This window comes from Dinoponera quadriceps, unplaced genomic scaffold (genome assembly GCF_001313825.1).
Source record: "Dinoponera quadriceps isolate SergipeBrazil2010 unplaced genomic scaffold, ASM131382v1 scaffold4959, whole genome shotgun sequence".
NCBI lineage: Eukaryota > Metazoa > Arthropoda > Insecta > Hymenoptera > Formicidae > Dinoponera > Dinoponera quadriceps.
In genome coordinates this window covers 4,808-12,571 of record NW_014558901.1, presented here as the reverse complement: position 1 = coordinate 12,571, position 7,764 = coordinate 4,808, and positions in this window count along the sequence as shown.

Below are 7,764 nucleotides of genomic sequence, written 5' to 3'. Positions count from 1 at the left end.
AAATCTGAAACCATTGTAACTTTATAGCATTTTTCCCGTAGAATCTGAAAAAAATATTTATAAAATTTTAAGGGGTAGTTTTCATCTTTATTTTAAGATTTTAAAGTTTAAAATCGAAAATTCGCAAAGTACGTCACCTTCGATTTTTTTGTTTTTTTTATTTTATTTATTTTTAAATTTTCTTTCGATTAAGTCATGTCTCATGATGGTAATCGACCTGGAACAGGCCCAACATAAGGCCCAAAGGCAAAAATCCACCTTTTCCTAAAAATCTGACTTCAGATTCGTTATCAGCGACCTTCAAAATCTAAGAATACACCTCAAACCTGATTATGACCGTCTTGAGGGTTGAGATATAACGGTAAAAAGGTGGATTTTTGCCTTTGGGCCTTATGTTGGGCCTGTTCCAGGTCGATTACCATCATGAGACATGACTTAATCGAAAGCAAATTTAAAAAGAAATAAAATAAAAGAAACGAAAAAAAATCGAAGGTGGCGTATTTTGCGAAATTTCGATTTTAAACTTTAAAATTTCAAAATAAGGGTGAAAACTACCCCTTAAAATTTTATAAATATTTTTTTCAGATTCTACTGGAAAAATGCTATAAAGTTACAATGGTTTCAGATTTTTTTTATTGGCACAACGACGACGACGAGAATTAAGAAACTGGTAGTCGAAGCAAAAATTCGAATTTTATGACAGCCATAGAAGCTCATGGTGTGGGTCAAAAAATCCGAAAAAATTCGACAAATGTTTTCTAATATAGTACTACCGATTGCCATAGGTTTCGATCAAATCTAATTTTTGAGCGTTCCCCTTTCACATGGAATGACCCATATACATACACAAAATTCATTGTTTAACCCGTTGCGGTCTTACATCGAGCGTCACTCGACACAGCGTTTCGTTCCAACAAGTACTATGTCGAGCGACACTCGACACCGCGTTTCGTTCCAACGCGTCCAGGACGCGACAGAGTCGACGTAGACAGAGTCTTCAACGTACGCTAAAAGAGATAAGATAAGAGCTGCAGTATAGTATCATAAATGTTTTCCAAAGTAAACGGTACCAAGCGGATGAGCGATTGGCGAAATCTGTGCGGACAGCTGGGACGAAATTACGAATACAGCGCGGACCGCAACGGGTTAATGATCTTCTATACACTCTCTAATAATTGAGATAAAGATAATTTTTTCAAAGGTTTCGACAATTTAAAGCAAATTTTTTTCAATAATTTTTTTTGTAGGTTGAATCTCTGTGCAATTGACACAATCCTAGAGATGTGATATAATTAGTGCGTATTTACTATGCGCAAAATCAGGCGCATGGCTGCAAATATATGAGGGAAACGAATTGAGAGAAAGGAATGCCAAACGAATAAGAACGGATATACAAGAGAGAAGAGAGAGCAAAAGAGAGAGGGAGAGAGAAAGAGAAAGTGAGAGAGAGAGAGAGAAAGGGAGCGAATGACTATATGCGCTAAAAAGGTAATTGGTAATTCGAAACGCATATGTAGCTATTATGTTATTAACTGCGATTGTATATATTGTATGTATGTGTGCAGACATACGATGAGCGTATTGCGTGCACGGTGCGGGCGCGTGTAATTTGGTGACGACAAGTTATCGATAGCCCTTCAGGCGACAATGCTCAACCCCCAACGAGCCTCATTGTACTCTGTGACGGGTACCGGTCAAACAGCATATATTTCAAAGGCGATCGCAGGCGATCCAACCTCGAGAGGCCACTCGACGACGGGTTTTCTGTCACGTACACTGATCCACGTTTATCTGCAGACCGATTCGGTTAATTGATATTCGGTAGTTGTGGAGACACCTACGAGCGCACAAGTCAACGCAAAGATAAACAAGCACGAAAAATCGCACTGCTGTCATAAATCCTTTACTCTTGATTTCTTCGTAACCTGAAGCACGATTAATGATAAATATAAATTTTCCGGTAAGACTAAAAGTTAATAAATTAATAAAAAAAAAGTCAAATAAATTAGGCCAATGAATTATAACCTAAGATAATAAATTTTCTTCGCAGAAAATCAATAAATATTAATAACAATACGCACATAAATGTCAATGAATCAATCAACCAATCAATGATTGTTAAATCTACAGTATGTACTCACATACACACAAGCACACACGACATACGCACGCACGCACACACACATACATGCGTGCGCGCGCAAGCACACATACGCACACATCTTTGCGTGCAAGTTTATCAAATCATACTATGGCATATTTCTCATTAGAACAAAATGTACGTAGATATTAAATTATTTATTATTTTGCATCTCACATTAAATCATATATTTATTATTTTCTCATTGATAATTTTATATAATAATCCTAAGTTCTTACAGTTTTTCAAGCAATATTGCTACTATTTATTAAAAAGACTTAGAACCATATTCTGAATTCTCTATTATTGATGAAAGGGCATTAAATGTTGATTTTCAGCCAATCGGATGGTTTCTAAGCAAATTTTAGAGGACTTTTTACCAATTTAGTTGAATCTTATAAGAAGAATAAAATTTAAAAATAACATAAAAGTAAATAAATATATAGAGGGGAATTGTTTAATATGCGTACCAGTCAACTAAATCGTATTTTTTTGTCATTTTTTCGACAAATGTTAAATATAAACACGATTTATTGGTAAATATGTAAAATAAATATGCAATGAAAAATATAACGAAAACTTAAAACTTTAGAACTTCATAAATTGCATNAGAGAGAGACAGAGAGAGAGAGAGAGAGAGAGAGAGAGAGAGAGAGAGAGTTTATTTCTAAGAAAATATAATCAATTAATATCTATAACTGCAGTCTAGTACCAAAGATAAAACCAAGTGCCTTTGATAATATGTAACGAAGATAAATGGAAAAATTTCAATAGCGAAAGTGACTGCAAGAATTAATTTCTTTTGGTGGATAAGTTGCTTTTGCGTTTTTTATTGAACGTATTTTATTAATTTTTAAACTCACTAGAACTCTATAAAGTATTGTTCTTATATTTATTGTTATATGATAATATCTTACAATTTTCTTTCTATTATTATTATTATTATAAGAACATATCTTATTAGGAATTTATTTTTGTTCTTATTCGTTTTTATTTTTACTTTATTTAATGAGTTTGAAAAAAGAATTAAAAATAAATTAAGTAGCTGATGAAGACAGTATTTATATTGCGGGTTAAAGAAAGGGAATTAACCAATATATGTACTTATTTTGAAACTAAAATAATAATAATAAATAATATATATTAATTTAATGAGATATTATAGGCTTTTTATAGGTATTATTAACTTAGATTGCTACGATAGCTTAGAATTACAATGCTTTTTGATATTATGTGTTTTATTTATGGCGATTCAACAAGATTTTTTTAATTAAATTTAACTGACTGCTTTGTTTCTATATCTATAATTGTATTTATATTACTTATTTTAGTGAAATGTTTGGAAATTTAGTTTGTGTAGAGTACACGTTATTTCAAGACAGATTATCTTCTCCAAGACGCTGTGTTTGGCTATTTATTATTAAATGTCTTTTACGCGAATAACACCTGAGTCAAAATAAACGTCGTCTCGTATGGGTCTTTCCTGAATGAAAACAAAACTTGTTATAACTCAGAAACAAGGTTAAATCAGACATAAGTTAAATGGGAACTTATTTTCTCGTTTTTATATGCTAAATTCATCCTTGGAATGAATAAGTTATATACCTGAAAATTTCATCGATATAATTTTAATATTTTTTTATTCTCAACACCTCGTAGTTATGTTATATTGAATTAAATTTAGTGAAAAGAGTCAATCACCTTTTAATGATTTCATTATTTCCGTATTGTAGTTTTGGAATTCTAACTTTATATATACTTCTCACATGTATTACGATGACACAAATAATACAAGAGTAACAATTGCGATTACCGAGAAAATTGGATCATCCGACAATGTCTGTTAATTTATTTCAGTAATTCCACTACGTCCTGTGTTCCGGAACATGCGATATTAGATTAATTAATACTTAATTCTTATAAACCAATCGAATGTTTTTTATGATAAATATCTGCTAAATACATTATATATGCTAATCCCGATCCCGATTCCTCGCCTTATAAAATGACACACACTAGGACAGTGATAGTTATAACTGCTAAAGTTTTAAATTCTATGTTATAAATAGCATATATTCGACAAGTTGTTCTTCGAAAATCCATTTGATCACCCATTGCCACTGTAAATCTTCAATAATATAAAAAATTAATGTTTGATAATAATAACATTAAAATTATGAAAATGTAGCTAGAAACCAATTTTCTCTCTTGGTAAATATTAATTTATGTTATTGTGGAAAATAATAAGCGTGATCACAATAAATCATAGAATAATATGTTAATATAAGAAATACGTGATTTTGCTTAATATTATCTCTTATATTCCAAACTTTTACAGTAATGTATAATGAATATGCTTGAATTTTTTATATTACTACAAAGTATCCCATAGAATATCTTTGAAACACCTTTTTTACTAAAAATTATTGGAAAGAATTTTGCCATAGCAATCTACATGAATCATAATAATTATCGAATACTTATTTAGCGTCGAAAGAAAATTTCTTATACTTTCTTATACTTATTGCGAAGTTTCTCAAACGAACTTTATATTTTATAACAAAGATAAATGATCACTTATCAAAAATTCCCAATTGTAAATCCAAATAAAAAACTAAACCAACCCAAATCCTGAAAGGAAATTTCTTCTATAGGAATCCAAATAAATTAAAAATAATTAATATATATTCAACTTGATGTACAAAGAATACACCAAAATTGCACATGATTGATAATAGAAAAAGAACTCATTGAGTTAAATCTAAGAGGAGAACTACGAGAAAAAAGCAACTTACTTGAATATGCGAGCACAGCCTTTTTTGTTTTCCTCTTAGATGAGGAAATTCAGTTATTAATGGAAAATTTGTTATTCACGCAAATCTCGATGTGGTCGATGTGGTCGATCGTTCGATCGAATACAACTAACTAACTCGTTACCACTCGCGAGAGTGTTGCGCGTGACGATCTCGAGTATTTAAGTGGCGGTACACGAGAACGTAATATAATGTGGTGACTGAGCGAATGTGTCGATAGTGGGAGGGAAGATTCATCGAAGAGATAACGTAAATTCAAAGAAACTAATGATAATTTAAGTAGGGAGTCTTTGCCTCAGATTTATCTATTAACGCCATGCTAATTAGATTTCCTGTAACAGTCATTTGATCCTCCAAGCGAAATGTGTTAAACGTCAATCGCTCGGATGTCACGTATCTCGTAACGATTAATTCATCTTTATTAGCACGCGTCCTCGCTTCAAGTAGATGTCCTTTAGTAAAAACGGCTTTTGGCGTTTTGAGGTATTCCGTAAAAGAGTCACAAGGATGCATCATTTAGCTACTACCGTTTCAGGACCGGTTTAGAGTTGGACAAAATAATATTTCGTTGACACACATTGAATTTTTACTCCTTATGTTTATATTTGATTTCTCTTATAGTATTTTTGAATATAATATCCAACTAAATATTGATAATAACTAAAATCTTCTTTACATGTTCACATATATGGTATATAATGAAGACACAATAAAAAATGTTGCCTTTATTTTGGCTGTTAAATACACGAAGCAAATGTTGGTCTAATTTGTTTTCAATCGAAATAGCTGCAATATAACTGTATTTACAGTTATATGTATATGTATAAGAATTTCTCAAACACATTAAGGATTATTTAACACAATCTCTCTCTCTCTCTCTCTCTCTCTCTCTTCCTCTGTAGTTTTCATGAATCTTAAATTCTTCTTTCAACAATATTTCTAGCGCGTCTAGACATAAGTTTTTCCCGTAATATTTTAGTATTAAATTTTTCAAGGAGCAATAGTAAATGATACTAATTAAAAAATCAACAACAAAGAAAGATTGGGAAAGAATGTATAATTGAATGTATAATTGAATTGAATATTTATAAAACAGTACACGCTTTGAATATATAATTGTTACGAAGACAACATTTATCTGCTCTTAGGCATCGCTTATCACGTAACATTTATGGACCAATTGAAAATGATAGGAAATAACTGATTTACAACCAAATTAATAATGGCCACATAAAAAAGACTATGATGCAAAGACAACAATACAACCAATGCAGAATCACAGTCGGACACGCCAGCGTTTACTTTTACGATTACAAATGGTGTAAAAGCACGGATTGAAAGATCAGAAAACATTATATGATAATTCCCAAGAGAATATCTTACTTATATGTAGTAGTAATAGTAGTAGTTAATAAAATCTGGATGTGAATTCGAAAATTCGTTGTATTTAAATGATATAGACAAAAGAATGAAAAGTATTTAAAAATGTATAATTTTTACATTATATTCGCAGCAAATTTTCAGATAAACGAACTATTTCTAATTCGAAGTAATTTATATTTATTCAAGTAATGATGTATGTGTGTGTGTATTTTAATAAATAAATGAGAAGAATTAGTTCATATCATTATACGGCTGAACATGCTATTAATGCGAAAGCAACATATTTGTTCTTCAATTCTTTTCCAAACATAATTTAAATCAAATAGCATAAAATGCGCAGAACGCATACTTACTAAGTATCACGTAGGGAGAACTAACGAGAAGCGACACCGTGAATGTTGCAGCTCGGCGAGACACCGCGACACTGACCGCGCGGCTCTTCGATTCGCAGGACTCCCACAACGAAGACTCGCCACAGGGTCAAAAGTAGCTCGAAACTGGTATCCGTCAGACCCATGCCCGATCACCACATTCGTCCTCCCTTGCTCTCTCTCTCTCTCTCTCTCTTGTTCTCGCTGTCTCTCTTCTCCCTCTCTCTCTCTTTCTTTCTTCCTCCCTTTTTCACACAATTCTCAGAAGCTTTTTTCTATTTCACAACGTTAATTATATTCTATTTCACAACGTTAATTATATTTTATTTTACAACGTTAATAAGACTAGAACTTTCTAATGGATTTCACTACTATCTGAAATACACGCACCATTTTTCGTGTCCTTTATTCACGCGAACCTGACGAGTTACTTAAGTCGTTCTATTCTCAAGAGCTCACGCATTCTCGAAGGGAACGGATAGCGGAAAGTCCAAGAGGGTGCGATCAGAGAGGGACTCCGCGTCTCGAAATATTTCGAATACAAGGTGCACATTTTCACTGCAAATTATCCGCATCGGACTGTACACTGTTCAAAATGCACTTTCCGCGATCCAAAGGACGCATCTTGTTTGAAAAGAGTTCCTCCTAATTTCCTCCCTACCTACCTTTCTCAATATATGAACGCAGACACACTTGCGCGCGCAGCGCATACACTCATATATACACACTCTCTCTCTCTCTCTCTCTCTTTCTCTCTCTCTCTCTCTCTCTCTCGTTTTATTTTTTGATTGCTTAATACTCGAACGAACCGAAATAACACCAAGAACGTCAAAGATAGTTCGAGACAAGGGTGAGATCGACAAACGGAAAATCCACCACAAACGGGAGAACCTCGTCGCAAAGGATCGAAAGAGTGAGTGGCACATTTTAGTACCCGTCGATGTGTATATACGCGCCACCGTCACGTGGTATCGCGAACCTCAACAAGTCATGCGCCGACTGTGTAAGAAAATTCGTTCAATGCACTAAATTCCGTATAAATAAACGTTCAGAAATT